At 30.1% G+C, this 14,488-nt stretch overlaps 1 long non-coding RNA gene across 1 annotated transcript in view; it reads left to right on the forward strand.

Annotated features, from left to right (window-relative positions):
* Positions 1 to 14,488, forward strand: part of LOC143078041 (uncharacterized) — a 62,653-nt gene that overhangs the window by 14,969 nt on the left and 33,196 nt on the right. Inside the window, exon 2 of the long non-coding RNA XR_012979015.1 lies at positions 14,042 to 14,169. This is a non-coding gene — a long non-coding RNA (uncharacterized LOC143078041). The remainder of the gene's footprint in view (positions 1 to 14,041; positions 14,170 to 14,488) is intronic.

The following is a 14,488-nucleotide window of genomic DNA, read 5'->3' on the forward strand; positions in this document are numbered from 1 at the left end:
GTCCGAGTCTGATGTCAGAAGATGTAACCAAATAAAATAAACAAAATGACAATAATACATAAATAACAACAGACTACTAGCAGTTAACTGAAATGCCAGCTCCAGACTTCAATTAAACGGACTGAAAGATTATGATTTCATCATATGAACATCAGGCACAATCCTTCCCGTTAGGGGTTTAGTATCATACCATCATAACATATATGAGAAGAACATAACCCGTGTCATGCCAACAACTGGTTTTTGAATAAATGTGTTTAGTTCCGATGCAAAGACCCTATAAGTGAATCAATATTAACGCCAAAATATGCAATCTTTAATGACCTGACAACAGTATCGTAACTATATCCCTTCTTAATAAGTCTATTCAAAGGTTTTGTTAGTTTTTAAGGTGAATACTGACACCTTTGTGCTTTATAAAGAATATTTCCATAATGATATTTCAAAATTTGAATTCCGTCCGTATTTCCGTCCCATTATGGGTACATAGTTAATCCGCATAACTCCTCCAACAGTTTGAATCCTAGGAATTTTTCTCTTTACTGTCTGTTTGTGCATATATTGAAGGTGTGCTGCATGTGGTCAGGGTTTAATTTTAATTAATATGTGCTCTTTTGGGAGAAAGTTGAACTTTGTCATTTTTGGGAAATTTACTTGCATAAGTAGGGCGTTTCCAGATAACTCTTCCTACAGTTTGAATGCTAGGAATTTATAACTCTTCTAGATGTTTGTACATGTAACACGACGATGTAATGAAGGTGTGCATGCGGTCAGGGTTTTTTCTTTTTGGTTTTTTCTTCTTTTGGGAGAAAAATTGAACTTTGTCCTTTTTGGAGTATAAGCGTTAAACGAGTGGAGTGCGGTGGCATCACTTTGTCTAGTTTACATTATTTTCTCGTGTTGTGCTGTTACACTACTGTTACAGTCTAATGTTCTCTCACATACATGTTGAACTCCGCCACGTGCACTTTCTTCATGTACCTGCCCCAAGTCAGGAGCATGAAGTTCAATTGTTGTCGTTGTATACATTTGTACATATGTGCCATATTTGTTTTTTTTTTGTAAAATAGACCGTTAGTTTTTTCGTTTGATTTTTTCACATAGTGCATGGTGGCCTTTTGTAGCTGACTATACGGAGTGTTGAAGGCTGTACGGTTGCTTATATATGATTTCTTACATCCACTGCATTTAAACTCTGGTGGATAGTTGTCTCATTGGCAATCACACCACATCTAACTTTATTTCAATTTCTATGTTGCGTTTTGTATACTGCAACATGGTTTATTTAGTACGCATATCCCGGAGCCCTCTTTTCGGAAGCCCGAGCAAAAGCCCTTGTTCCGCGATAGAAAATTTAATTATGAACTCAAAAAGACATATAAAATAGCTTGAATTTAAACTTGAAATCTTAATTAATATAAATGAGACTTAAATTCGAATCTTACTCAAAGTCTACCTCAAGAAGTGACACAATTCAAAGTTGTAACTAGAACTCTGCCTTTCAATGTGACTCAAACTCGAAGTCCAACTCGAAACTCAATGTGAACTAGAACATTAAATCTGACCATGACTTGAATTCGAAAACTAACTCAAAGTTTAACTCAAACAGTAACCCGAACTTTAATTTGAACACTAATAAGACGGATGGCCACACGCATTCAAGGCAAATCTATCTAAAAATTGAACAGATTTTTCCGAATTGGTCACCTGGTTTTACCTCATCCAGTAATGGGATAACCACATCAAAGAATGACAGGAACACATCAAAGAATGACAAGACCACAGCAAATAATGAAACAAACACATCAAGTAGTGTAAAATCGTCAAATTTTGAATCATCATTACGTAATGTTAAAACCATATAAAAAAAAATCATCATTACGAAATAACAAAACCACATCATGTAATGAAACAACTACATTACAACACACACATCAAGTAATGTTAAAACCACATTGACTAATGACACAACCATATCAAAGAATGGTGAAACCACATCGAGTAATGACAAAACCATATTGAGTAATGACAAAACTATATCTAGTCAATACGAAACCATATCGTGTAATATCGAAATATCATTAAGTAATGACTATTCCATATTGAGTTATATTAAAACATCATTACGTAATGTCAAAACCATATTAAGTAAAGACAAAATGTCATTAAGTTATAATAAAACAACATAAAGTAATATCAGAGTTCCACATAAGACAGCTGTGGCGTTCCAGTCAAGTAACTTGTTTTCACGATACAAGTAAAAATAAAAAAAAATCCATATCAGACCAGTATAATATTTTTACTAAAAGTGTTATCTCCCCTGAAATTGCTTATATGACAAAATTGATTCTAAAACACAAATGTTTGTTATTTGTCTATAAATTTTTGATAATGCAATAAATCAGAAAGTTTTCTTTATATATATAGATAAACAGTCTAACCAATAAAAATTCGCATCTGTCTACGCAGATTTGGGCAGATAATTAGACTGATTGTGTACTGCGACAATATAATCAAAGATGTGTGTATCTACCATGAATCTACCTGAATTACATATAATCGAATTTGATGTGGTCCTGTTTAAAATAGCTGTGATACTACATAAAATTGAAATAACACACTACCTATTATACTAGTATTGTTTACTCCTTTATTTACGGTCTTATAAAAGAAATCTTATTATTTTGTTATTACTAGTAAGTACATTATAACCGAAGCAAGTGCAATAATAAAGAACACTTTAAAAAAAAAATAGATATTGAAGCAAACAAATTCTACGACAGCACATTTTTGTAATGAAGGGGTGGTCAATAAAAAAACGTTGAATGTATATTTACTTTTTTTCAAATATCAGTTTGAATGTATTTACCATAGTTTTTTTTATTTTAACAAACCGAACATCTTTTCTTTTGTTTATGAAAGCCGTTCGATAAATTAAAATAGTAGCATCATTTGTGATACAGAAATATCGGGTACTAGTAAATATAAAAGAGACGACAATCTAACCATACTATGAGTGCTTTTCTTTCTATCCAATGAAATCGTTGTGTGTCGTTTGTTATAATTTGTTAAAAGTTACAAAAGTTGAAAGAAATGTATCGATTTCTAAACCGGTTCGAACTGTCAAATATACATGCACATGTTGTCGGTAATTTTAAACTTACCCGGGAAAATAGCTTCTGTAGAAGATGTTATAGACACAGAGGACATCGCTCCCCTTGTATATTTAATTTTATTGTCATATATGTTATGACATACTTTAAAAAATAACTCGGTATAATTAACATAGGTAGTTCCAATAATTTCTATATATATATATATACTCAATTCGAAATCTGTATATATAATAGAAAAGACTAGAATGTTTAATTTTCCAAATTACAGGGTCTTTAAAGAGCATATAAATCAAGAAAAACAAATGAATGTGCGAGCTACTGCTCCCCGATGCTATCCCGCCCAAATATTTTGAGTTGTAAATCTGAAAAAGCATCACACAGTTGCTGAATTATATAAACCATATAAATAGGAAGGTCGTTTATGTATAATATAAACAGAAGGGGGCCTAATATGAAGCCTTGGGGGACACCATACTTGATATAAAGTTTTTTTTCAAAATGAGCAATACCAATTTGTACTTGTTGAGTTCTTTCATTCAAATATGATTTAAAAAAAAAAAACCAGCAGTATTATTAAATCCATAAATTTCAAGTTTTTTACAGAGAATATCATGATCTACTACATCAAAAGCTTTTTTTAAAATCCAACAGGACTGCTAAGTTGATATCACCATCATTCACATCCTGTATCAATTTATCTATGATATTGATAAGGACAGTTTGGCAAGAGTGTTCTTGTCGAAACCCAGACTGTGATGGTCGTAAAAGATCTAATCTTTTTAGATAGTCATACAAATGTTTTGAAACATGCTTTTCTAAAAGTTTTGATAAAACAGGAAGTACAGAAATTGTTCTTTAATTTGTTGCCATGAATTTTTCACCAGCTTTAAAAACAGGGGTTACTCTTGAATTTTTTAGAACACTTGGTAATATACTTGTATCAATTATTCTGTTAAAAATGTAAGTTAAAGGTGAAGTTATGAAAGGAGCACTCAATTTAAAAAAAAATGGTCCTATGTTATCAGATTCGGTGGATTTATTAATTTCAAGTTTAATCATCTCATTAAATAGACCATTTATTGTGACTGGTGGAATGGAAAATTTTACTTGTTCTGACTTAGTAAATTTCTTTTGTACACATTGAGTTAATTTTGCATAATCATGATTTTTGACTGGTTTAATTAGGATTATGCAAATTGTACTGGTTACCTATGTGATGATATTTTTTTTGAGATATTTCATCTTTGTTCCCATCCATTCGAGGTTTTCTTTTGTTAATATAAAATATTATCATATAATGATTTCATAAACAATCGTACAATTAATACTAATAGATATCCAGGTCTTTTTAAACAGCGTGATCAGGCCATGTTGCCATGTTTGTTTTCTTAGGTCACGTTGATGACTTAATTAGTATTTCAACAATCTAGCTATATCTTTGATTATCATACAAGTTACAATATCGTGTCATATTTAATTGCAATATAAACAGTTAAATCATATTGAATTATTTGCATAGGCACAATAAGTGTCGAACATCGTCTACGTTTGAAAATTATTTGGTCGCCATTTTGTTTATGTAACTTTAACATTTCATCAAAACAAATAGCACGTATCCACTTTGACAGAGAGAAACAATGTTTAATTATATGCTGCTCTAAGGTAAGGCAATTATTGAAAAGACATATGCATCTAACACTTTTTGATTTGAGATTTTCCCTCTTTATTAAACACCTGGGTGTCATCTACAAACATACTTAATTTAGTTTCTATAAAGTTTCCTCCCTCTCCTGGTAATTCCAATCTTTCTATTTCAATTCTATCCCTAAACGCACATGCCAAGCCCATCATGATGTATAGAAGAGGCGCTATTGTACATCCTTGCCCAATCAAAGGTTTCTTGATACAAACTCATTGGTTTTAAAACACGAAGTAGAATTGTACAATAGCATTTATATGCACGCTCTAATTTCCCCCCAAATTCAAATTTCTCAACTACAAAATCTATCCATTACCATTCCCATTCAACCCTATCAAACGCTTGATGTTGATCCAATTAATTTTGCAAGTTGCCGTACAAACCCAAGAAACGGTTTGGTGAGATTCATTAGAAACATCTTTTTGATGGCCAATTTCAGTAAATATGAAGTCACATTATAATAATATAAATATTTTTGTCTAAATTAATTAAAGAATGAAAAACAGTTTAGTATCATTTAAACGGGGCGACGAAGGGCCACTGGCCTCTAAATTTTCTGGTACTAAGTGTACCGTTTGGGAGTATAAATGTAACACAAAATCTTGTCTTTGTTGGTTACTTTTTGGTATAAACAAATAAAGCTATATACAATTCAAGTATTAGATAAGCATATTTTAATATTTACCTGAATTTGTATATGGGTCATTATCAAAAAGTGCAAATTTCGACGAGGTAATATTTTGAAAAATGATGTCATTGTTTAAAACATTTAAATGTGTCCCGCTATTCTATAGTATGGTAGCAACGATATTCAGAAGTATGCAATGGGGAAAATGAAGAGTTTCTTCAATTTTAACAATTTTAGGTCATCCTTTGATAGAATCGTGTCAATGGTGTTACCAATTTAAAGCATACATTTAGGTACTAAATATTATATAGCTGTGCATTCTATTCAAACATTAATTTCAGAATACATTGTCGTAAAAAAGTTGGCTATCCTAATTAGGGACCGTTCAATATTGATCAGATAGATGGGCCGGTGCAAAATGGGGCGGGGCAAGCACTTTTTTTGTGGAAATATTTGGATGGGCAAGAACCTTTTTTAAAATATTTAGTGGATGGGCCAGAACATATTTTATAAGGAAAAATTTTGCTATCAATTTTATTGGTTTGTAGGATATTTCTTTTCCGGGCACTCGAAACATGTCTCAACAAACTGGTATCTTGGCTCATTTCTGTAAATTTTAAGGATTTAATTAAGGAATAAAAAGCTAAAATTTTCTGTTCAGACTATCTTTTAAATTATTTTGACCTTATAGAATACCAAATTGTTTAATAGTTTGGTGTATTGCGGTAAAATTTATGGATTTAAGTAATAGGTAAGAAAAAAAAGCTCAAATTTTTAGATAAGGCTAAATAAAGGCAACAGTAGTATACCGCTGTTCAAACTCATAAATCCATGGACAAAAAACTAAATCGGGGTAACAAACTAAAACTGAGGGAAATTCAGATAGTAAACTTTAAATTTTTTTTCTAACTTTTTCAAATCAACTTGGATTTTCCTAAAACTCTACAGCTATCTCATTAATATATTGATCTTAGGTAGTTTGGTGTGTTGCTGTCATTCTTATGGATTTAAGAAAAAGTTTTAAGAAAAAGCTTAAATTTTCAGTTTTTGGTTATTTCAAGAAAGTCATCTTTAATTTTTTTCATAACTTTTTCAAATCAACTTGCATTTTCATAAAACTCTACTGCTATATCAGTTTTATATTGATCTTACTGAATGCCAGGCTGTTTAGTAGTTTGGTTTTTTTTGCTGTCATTCTTATGGTTTTAATAAAAAGGTTAAAAAAAAAAAGCTCAAATTTTCAGTTTAGGCTAAATCCAGATAGTCATCTTTCAAAAATTTAATACCTTTTTCAAATCAACATGGATTTTCATAAAACTTTACAGCTATTTCATTTATATATTGATCTTAAAGAATGCCAGGTTGATTAGTAGTTTGGTGTATTGTTGTCATTCTTATGGATTTCATAAAAAAAAAAAAAGCTCAAATTTACAGTTTAGGCTAAATCCAGATAGTCATCTTTAAATTTTTTTATAACTTTTTCAAATCAACATGGATTTTCATAAAACTTTACAGCTATTTCATTTATATATTGATCTTATAGAATGTCTAGTTAATTGGTAGTTTGGTGTGTTGCTGTCATGTTTATGAATTTAATAAAAAGGTTTAAGAAAAAGCTTAAATTTTCAGTTTTTGGTTATTTCAAGATAGTCATCTTTAATTTTTTTCATAACTTTTTCAAATCAACTTGCATTTTCATAAAACTCTACTGCTATATCATTTTTATATTGATCTTACTGAATGCCAGGCATGTTTAGTAGTTTGGTTTTTTGCTGTCATTCTTATGGATTTAATAAAAAGGTTAAAAAAAAAGCTCAAATTTTCAGTTTAGGCTAAATCCAGATAGTCATCTTTCAAAAATTTAATAACTTTTTCAAATCAACATGGATTTTCATAAAACTTTACAGCTATTTCATTTATATATTGATCTTATAGAATGCCAGGTTGATTGGTAGTTTGGTGTATTGCTGTCATTGTTATGGATTTCATAAAAAGGTTAAAAAAAAAAAGCTCAAATTCACAGTTTAGGCTAAATCCAGATAGTCATCTTAAAATTTTTTTATAACTTTTTCAAATCAATATGGATTTTCATAAAACTTTACAACTATCTCATTTATATATTGATCTTATAGAATGCCTAGTTTTTTGGTAGTTTGGTGTGTTGCTGTTATTCTTATGGATTTAATAAAAAAAAGTTTAAGAAAAAGCTTAAATTTTCAGTTCTTGGTTATTTCAAGATAGTCATCTTTAATTTTTTTCATAACTTTTTTAAATCAACTTGCATTTTCATAAAACTCTACTACTATATCATTTTTATATTGATCTTACTGAATGTCAGGCTGTTTAGTAGTTTGGTTTTTTGCTGTCATTTTATGGATTTAGTTAATAGGTTGAAAAAAAAGGTACAATTTTAAGTTTAGACTAAGTTCAGATGGTCACCTTTCATTTTTTTTTATAACTTTTTCAAATCAACTTAGATTTTCATATATCTGTACAGCTATCTCATTTATATATTGATCTTAAAGAATGCCAGGTTGTTTTTTAGTTTTGTGTTAGCTTTCAAAAAAGGCTGCATCATTAAAGTCAAAAACATGTCTGCCTATATTTGCTTAAAAAAGACCATATTAAATTTCTTTTTTAAAAAGTAGAATAGATAAAGGGACATTGATATTTGAACTATAAACATATTCTGTTACTAGGACAATAATTAGTAATTCAGTATATGATAATATGTTTACTAGTCCAAGAGTTATTGTCCCTTAATTTAAATTATTTCCTTTATTTTAAATCAATATTGTATTTGAGGCTGTACATATAAAATCAAATCTGTACATGTATATTCATACTGGTTTTGAAAATCAATAAAATCACATTGTATGGTTCTGATACACACATAGATATATACATATAGAATTAACTAGCACATTTTAAATTTTGTATAAAGTCTATTCTTTGATTTCAAGACATAAAAATTTAAAATCTTAAAAATAGAAAAAGAACCTAAATCATTTTTGATTGTCTTAGAGTTTTAGAGGGGCAAGAACTTTTTTTATAGATTTTTTTAGATGGGCAAGGACTTTTTTATGAATTTAAAAGGATGGGCAATAACTTTTTTAATGAAACAATATTAAGAATGCACCGGCCCATCCATCTGATAAATATTGAACGGTCCCTTATGGCCGTTGTAAATACTAAAAAATACACTTAAACTGACTATATGTGAATTGTATAACATTACATGATAACAATATACCTAATCCTTCGTACGCGACCTAAAAACACTTTCATTTATGAATAAAAAAAAATTAAATGTCGCATTTTTATATAGTTACACCACTGACCCTTTAAAAACTCCAATGACACAAAAGTATAACCATTGACATCACATTTCAAATTTTACCTTTATTAAGTACTGAACACAAAGCCAAGAACACCGAGCAAAAGAAAAAGATGATAAAATAATTCTTAGGCTAAGATATCTCAAATTATATAACATAACATCAATAACTAAAAATGTCAATAGTGTTACTTAATAGTGTCATTGGTGTTACCAGCATGCATCAGTTTGTGAAAACTTTGTATATGTAATACATGATATTGTTAAAAAATTGTTAAATAAGTATTGCTTTTTCATAAATGATATGATGTTTCGCTTGTTAAGCTAAAAGAAATACAAAACAATGCTGATTGTCATGATATATTCAGTGGTGTTACTAAACTGGTCAATGGTGTTATTTTATCAAAATGGTCTCACCAATGACGGTAATGATTTAAGGTGTATTTTAAGATTTAATTACGTAGTAAGTGCTCCATTCTCATATTCTATGTGTTGTTACTGGTGCATGTTTCTATAACCAATATATTTCATAACACAAAGTTCAGGCAATATTTTCAAAAAATGATTTTGATGAGGGTACACCATGGACACTATTTTCAATTATAATATAGCTTTTACTTACTTTTAAGATTTTTTCACTAAATTTTCAACATATATGTTTGTTTTCTTTTGCATAACATGCTTACAGGTAACATTGCTTTAGGGAGATTTTATTGCAACTGCTGAAATCTTGAGAAAGATAACTCTTACCCTACCAATTTGTCTTTTGGTTGCACCATTGACTTTTAAAATGAAACTTTTCCATTTGGTGATTGTTTTTATTATAGTACCAACATACACCTCCCAAATCATTAAGAAATGTTTGTATATATCAAAATGCACTAAAAATTGATAAATCCTAATAACAAATGGTATAAATAATAGCCCTATTTCTGGTCTGAAAAGATTTATAGTAAAAATATAACAGTTGATTCTGGGCCGGCCAGGGGCGTAGCTAGGTAAACAGTCAACTGTAGGCACCAATCGGCAGGGGGTCTGGGGGCCGCTTAAGGACCCCTGCAGGTCCACGGCAGAGTCCTGGTAGGGGGTTCAGGGGGGTGAATTCCCCGACGGAAAACGGTTTTCAGCGATTTAGCTGCAAAATTTTATGTACAAAAATATTAAATTTACTGGTTATTTAATCATGATAATTATAATAACATGATGAAAAGTTCGAAGAATTATGAACAATGTACTATAACATCTGAATGGTGAAAATTTTTAAATAACGCAGTACAATCCGTTATATAAAAAAAAAATTTACAATATGCATTGCCCAGCGTAGATCAGCGTAATCCCTGTTTGGTATTATCATATCTATTCCGTTCTGATTGATATATACGTTTAACGTAATTAATAGTACATATTGACGATCCTTCATTAAAAAAATAGGCACGTAAACACTGACATTACTATATTATATAACTATCCTTTTGGCTAGACATCAACCATCAATCTTTTAAATCTTAAATCTAAACCCTAGCCACACAAAAACATACAAACATAGTCGATGCAAAATTCAAGAAATTCGTTCGTATTTCTTCATATTCTTTCCTGTAAAATTCTTACCTGCTTAGGAATTTTGAATAATTGTGGCCATTACACATGAATTTGAGAGTACTCAAATTTCAGGAAGCCAGTTGATTGATTGAAATTTTTAAATCCAGTGTCAAATATTTATGCAATTTCAGGACCGTTGGATTTTTTGTTTTACAATAAATACATCTTGGAGCTAGGTCTTGTAATAGGTGTCGACCAGGACGGAGGTCTAGAAATTTTAAAATGCCATGTATTGGAAAATGAGGAATTATTAGATATGAGCAGATAGGAGACTAACTACGAACTCCTCAAAGAGTTGCATTCTGTCTACAACTAGACATCGGATCTAATGTCCCCATTCTGACCACACGTGACTGCGTATTCATAAATCCTGCACAGACGACCAACATTGGCAAGTCTAATTAAAAAACTCATGTGTCTAAGTTGAGGTACATTCAAGTTTTTGTTGATAGGAGTGAAATGATCTGAACCAAAGTTCTAGTTGATAGTTTCTGTATAAGGTAAAATCGCAAAAACATTCAATTCTATTTAATATTCCATTCACTAAGGACGAGAGACTAGTGTACACATGACATTCGAGAATTAAAGAGTTTTGACAACTTCATCGGCTTTCATCTGCAGATGTTGTTTATCATTTTTTTTAATAATGAAAAAAAAATTTGAAAAAATTATGTGTAGGCACGTGCCTAAAGTGCCTAAGGGACCGTTCAATATTTATCAGATGGATGGGCCGGTGCATTCTTAATATTGTTTCATTAAAAAAGTTATTGCCCATCCTTTTAAATTCTGAAAAAAAGTCCTTGCCCATCTAAAAAAATCTATAAAAAAAGTCCTTGCCCTCTAAAACTCTAAGACAATCAAAAATGATTTAGGTTCTTTTTCTATTTTTAAGATTTTAAATTTTTATGTCTTGAAATCAAAGAATAGACTTTATACAAAATTTAAAATGTGCTAGTTAATTCTATATGTATATATCTATGTGTGTATCAGAACCATACAATGTCATTTTATTGATTTTCAAAACCAGTATGAATATACATGTACAGATTTGATTTTATATGTACAGCCTCAAATACAATATTGACTTAAAATAAAGGAAATAATTTAAATTAAGGGACAATAACGCTTGGACTAGTAAACATATTATCATATACTGAATTACTAATTATTGTCCTAGTAACAGAATATGTTTATAGTTCAAATATCAATGTCCCTTTATCTATTCTACTTTTCAAAAAAGAAATTTAATATGGTCTTTTTTAAGCAAATATAGGCAGACATGTTTTTGACTTTAATGATGCAGCCTTTTTTGAAAGCTAACACAAAACTAAAAAACAACCTGGCATTCTTTAAGATCAATATATAAATGAGATAGCTGTACAGATATATGAAAATCTAAGTTGATTTGAAAAAGTTATAAAAAAAAATGAAAGGTGACCATCTGAACTTAGTCTAAACTTAAAATTGTACCTTTTTTTCAACCTATTAACTAAATCCATAAAATGACAGCAAAAAACCAAACTACTAAACAGCCTGACATTCAGTAAGATCAATATAAAAATGATATAGTAGTAGAGTTTTATGAAAATGCAAGTTGATTTAAAAAAGTTATGAAAAAAATTAAAGATGACTATCTTGAAATAACCAAGAACTGAAAATTTAAGCTTTTTCTTAAACTTTTTTTTATTAAATCCATAAGAATAACAGCAACACACCAAACTACCAAACAACTAGGCATTCTATAAGATCAATATATAAATGAGATAGTTGTAAAGTTTTATGAAAATCCATATTGATTTGAAAAAGTTATAAAAAAATTTTAAGATGACTATCTGGATTTAGCCTAAACTGTAAATTTGAGCTTTTTTTTTTTAACCTTTTTATGAAATCCATAAGAATGACAGCAATACACCAAACTACCAATCAACCTGGCATTCTATAAGATCAATATATAAATGAAATAGTTGTAAAGTTTTATGAAAATCCATGTTGATTTGAAAAAGTTATTAAATTTTTGAAAGATGACTATCTGGATTTAGCCTAAACTGAAAATTTGAGCTTTTTTTTTAACCTTTTTATTAAATCCATAAGAATGACAGCAAAAAACCAAACTACTAAACATGCCTGGCATTCAGTAAGATCAATATAAAACTGATATAGCAGTAGAGTTTTATGAAAATGCAAGTTGATTTGAAAAAGTTATGAAAAAAATTAAAGATGACTTTCTTGAAATAACCAAAAACTGAAAATTTAAGCTTTTTCTTAAAACTTTTTATTAAATCCATAAGAATGACAGCAACACACCAAACTACCAAACAACTTGGCATTCTATAAGATCAATATATTAATGAGATAGCTGTAGAGTTTTAGGAAAATCCAAGTTGATTTGAAAAAGTTAGAAAAAAATTAAAGTTTACTATCTGAATTTCCCTCAGTTTTAGTTTGTTACCCCGATTTAGTTTTTTGTCCATGGATTTATGAGTTTGAACAGCGGTATACTACTGTTGCCTTTATTTAGCCTTATCTAAAAATTTGAGCTTTTTTTTCTTACCTATTACTTAAATCCATAAATTTTACCGCAATACACCAAACTATTAAACAATTTGGTATTCTATAAGGTCAAAATAATTTAAAAGATAGTCTGAACAGAAAATTTTAGCTTTTTATTCCTTAATTAAATCCTTAAAATTTACAGAAATGAGCCAAGATACCAGTTTGTTGAGACATGTTTCGAGTGCCCGGAAAAGAAACATCTTACAAACCAATAAAATTGATAGCAAAATTTTTCCTATAAAATATGTTCTGGCCCATCCACTAAATATTTTAAAAAAGGTTCTTGCCCATCCAAATATTTCCACAAAAAAAGTGCTTGCCCCGCCCCATTTTGCACCGGCCCATCTATCTGATCAATATTGAACGGTCCCTAACTGCCATGACGGCAGCTACGCCCCTGCTGGCTATATCCAAGGGTTTAAGAAAACATTAACTAAAGGATGTTTTTATAACATTTCATACTGTAAACTGTATATAGTGTATCACAAAACATTCAGATCTAACATATGCAAGTGTTATTTTGATAAATTTTGATATATTTTCATGTCTTTTGGGTTAAACATACCAAATAACATACATTGTAGTTTTGCATGTTTTTTTTATAATGACCCATATATAATTGAGTTACCTAGACGGTAGAAATTGTTTAAATTCAAGGAATGCTTGACTTGTTTATTTATGTTTTCTTCTCTCTGTGCTTTGTTGCTACCAAATGTCCAGTGGCGATGATACATAGTGATCACAGTCCTACCGAAAATCCTATTTTGAGCAGAACTTGTCAGCCTAACAGGACAGTATATTTGCAAACTTCAAATCAATAGCATCTTGGTGACGAACATTTTTGTCACCATTGTTCCCATTGCCGTTACCAATTTCACTAAATGTTGCTCAATGCCATTTAATAAAAAAAATAATGAGGAGATGTGTTATGACTTCCATTGAGAATATTTAACTTTTCAGCATAATCCAAATGATGTGGATGGCACGGTACGGTCTTCAACTATGAGCGTTACACCCAAACCAAATTGTCAGTCATAAAAGCTTCCGACGTCCAATTTTAAATAGAACTAAGGGGTTAATATAAATCGAATTTAATTCATTCTTTGCAGAATTTCCAGATGACATCGAGTATTCTGGTCTAACCAACAATTCTGATATAGAATCTGGTACAGTAATGCAAATCACAATGAAGTGCCTTTACACAGAGATTCCTACATTAGTGACACTGATATATCAAGTAAGATTTTAACATTGAAACTACCAAATAAAATTGCAATTGTTTTGTTTTAAGCCTTGAGTGTCTTATTTAGGGAAAACAATTTATTGTTTGAAAGTTAAGCGCTGGAGATGCAAAGCATAGCGCTGGAAATATAATTTAAAGTTTAGCCCTGGATACAGATATCTCGACAGTATTGGGTTTAAGATGTTTAGCGCTTGATTTATAATTTATAATTTAATACTTTTACAAAAATGTCGTTCATCGTTAAGGTATCGAGTTTAAAAAAAAAAAGACGACCCCGCCTGCCAAACAAGATGGGCGAAATGGCTAAAAATAG

The sequence above is a fragment of the Mytilus galloprovincialis genome, chromosome 6 (assembly GCF_965363235.1).
Source record: "Mytilus galloprovincialis chromosome 6, xbMytGall1.hap1.1, whole genome shotgun sequence".
Taxonomy (NCBI): Eukaryota; Metazoa; Mollusca; class Bivalvia; order Mytilida; family Mytilidae; genus Mytilus; species Mytilus galloprovincialis.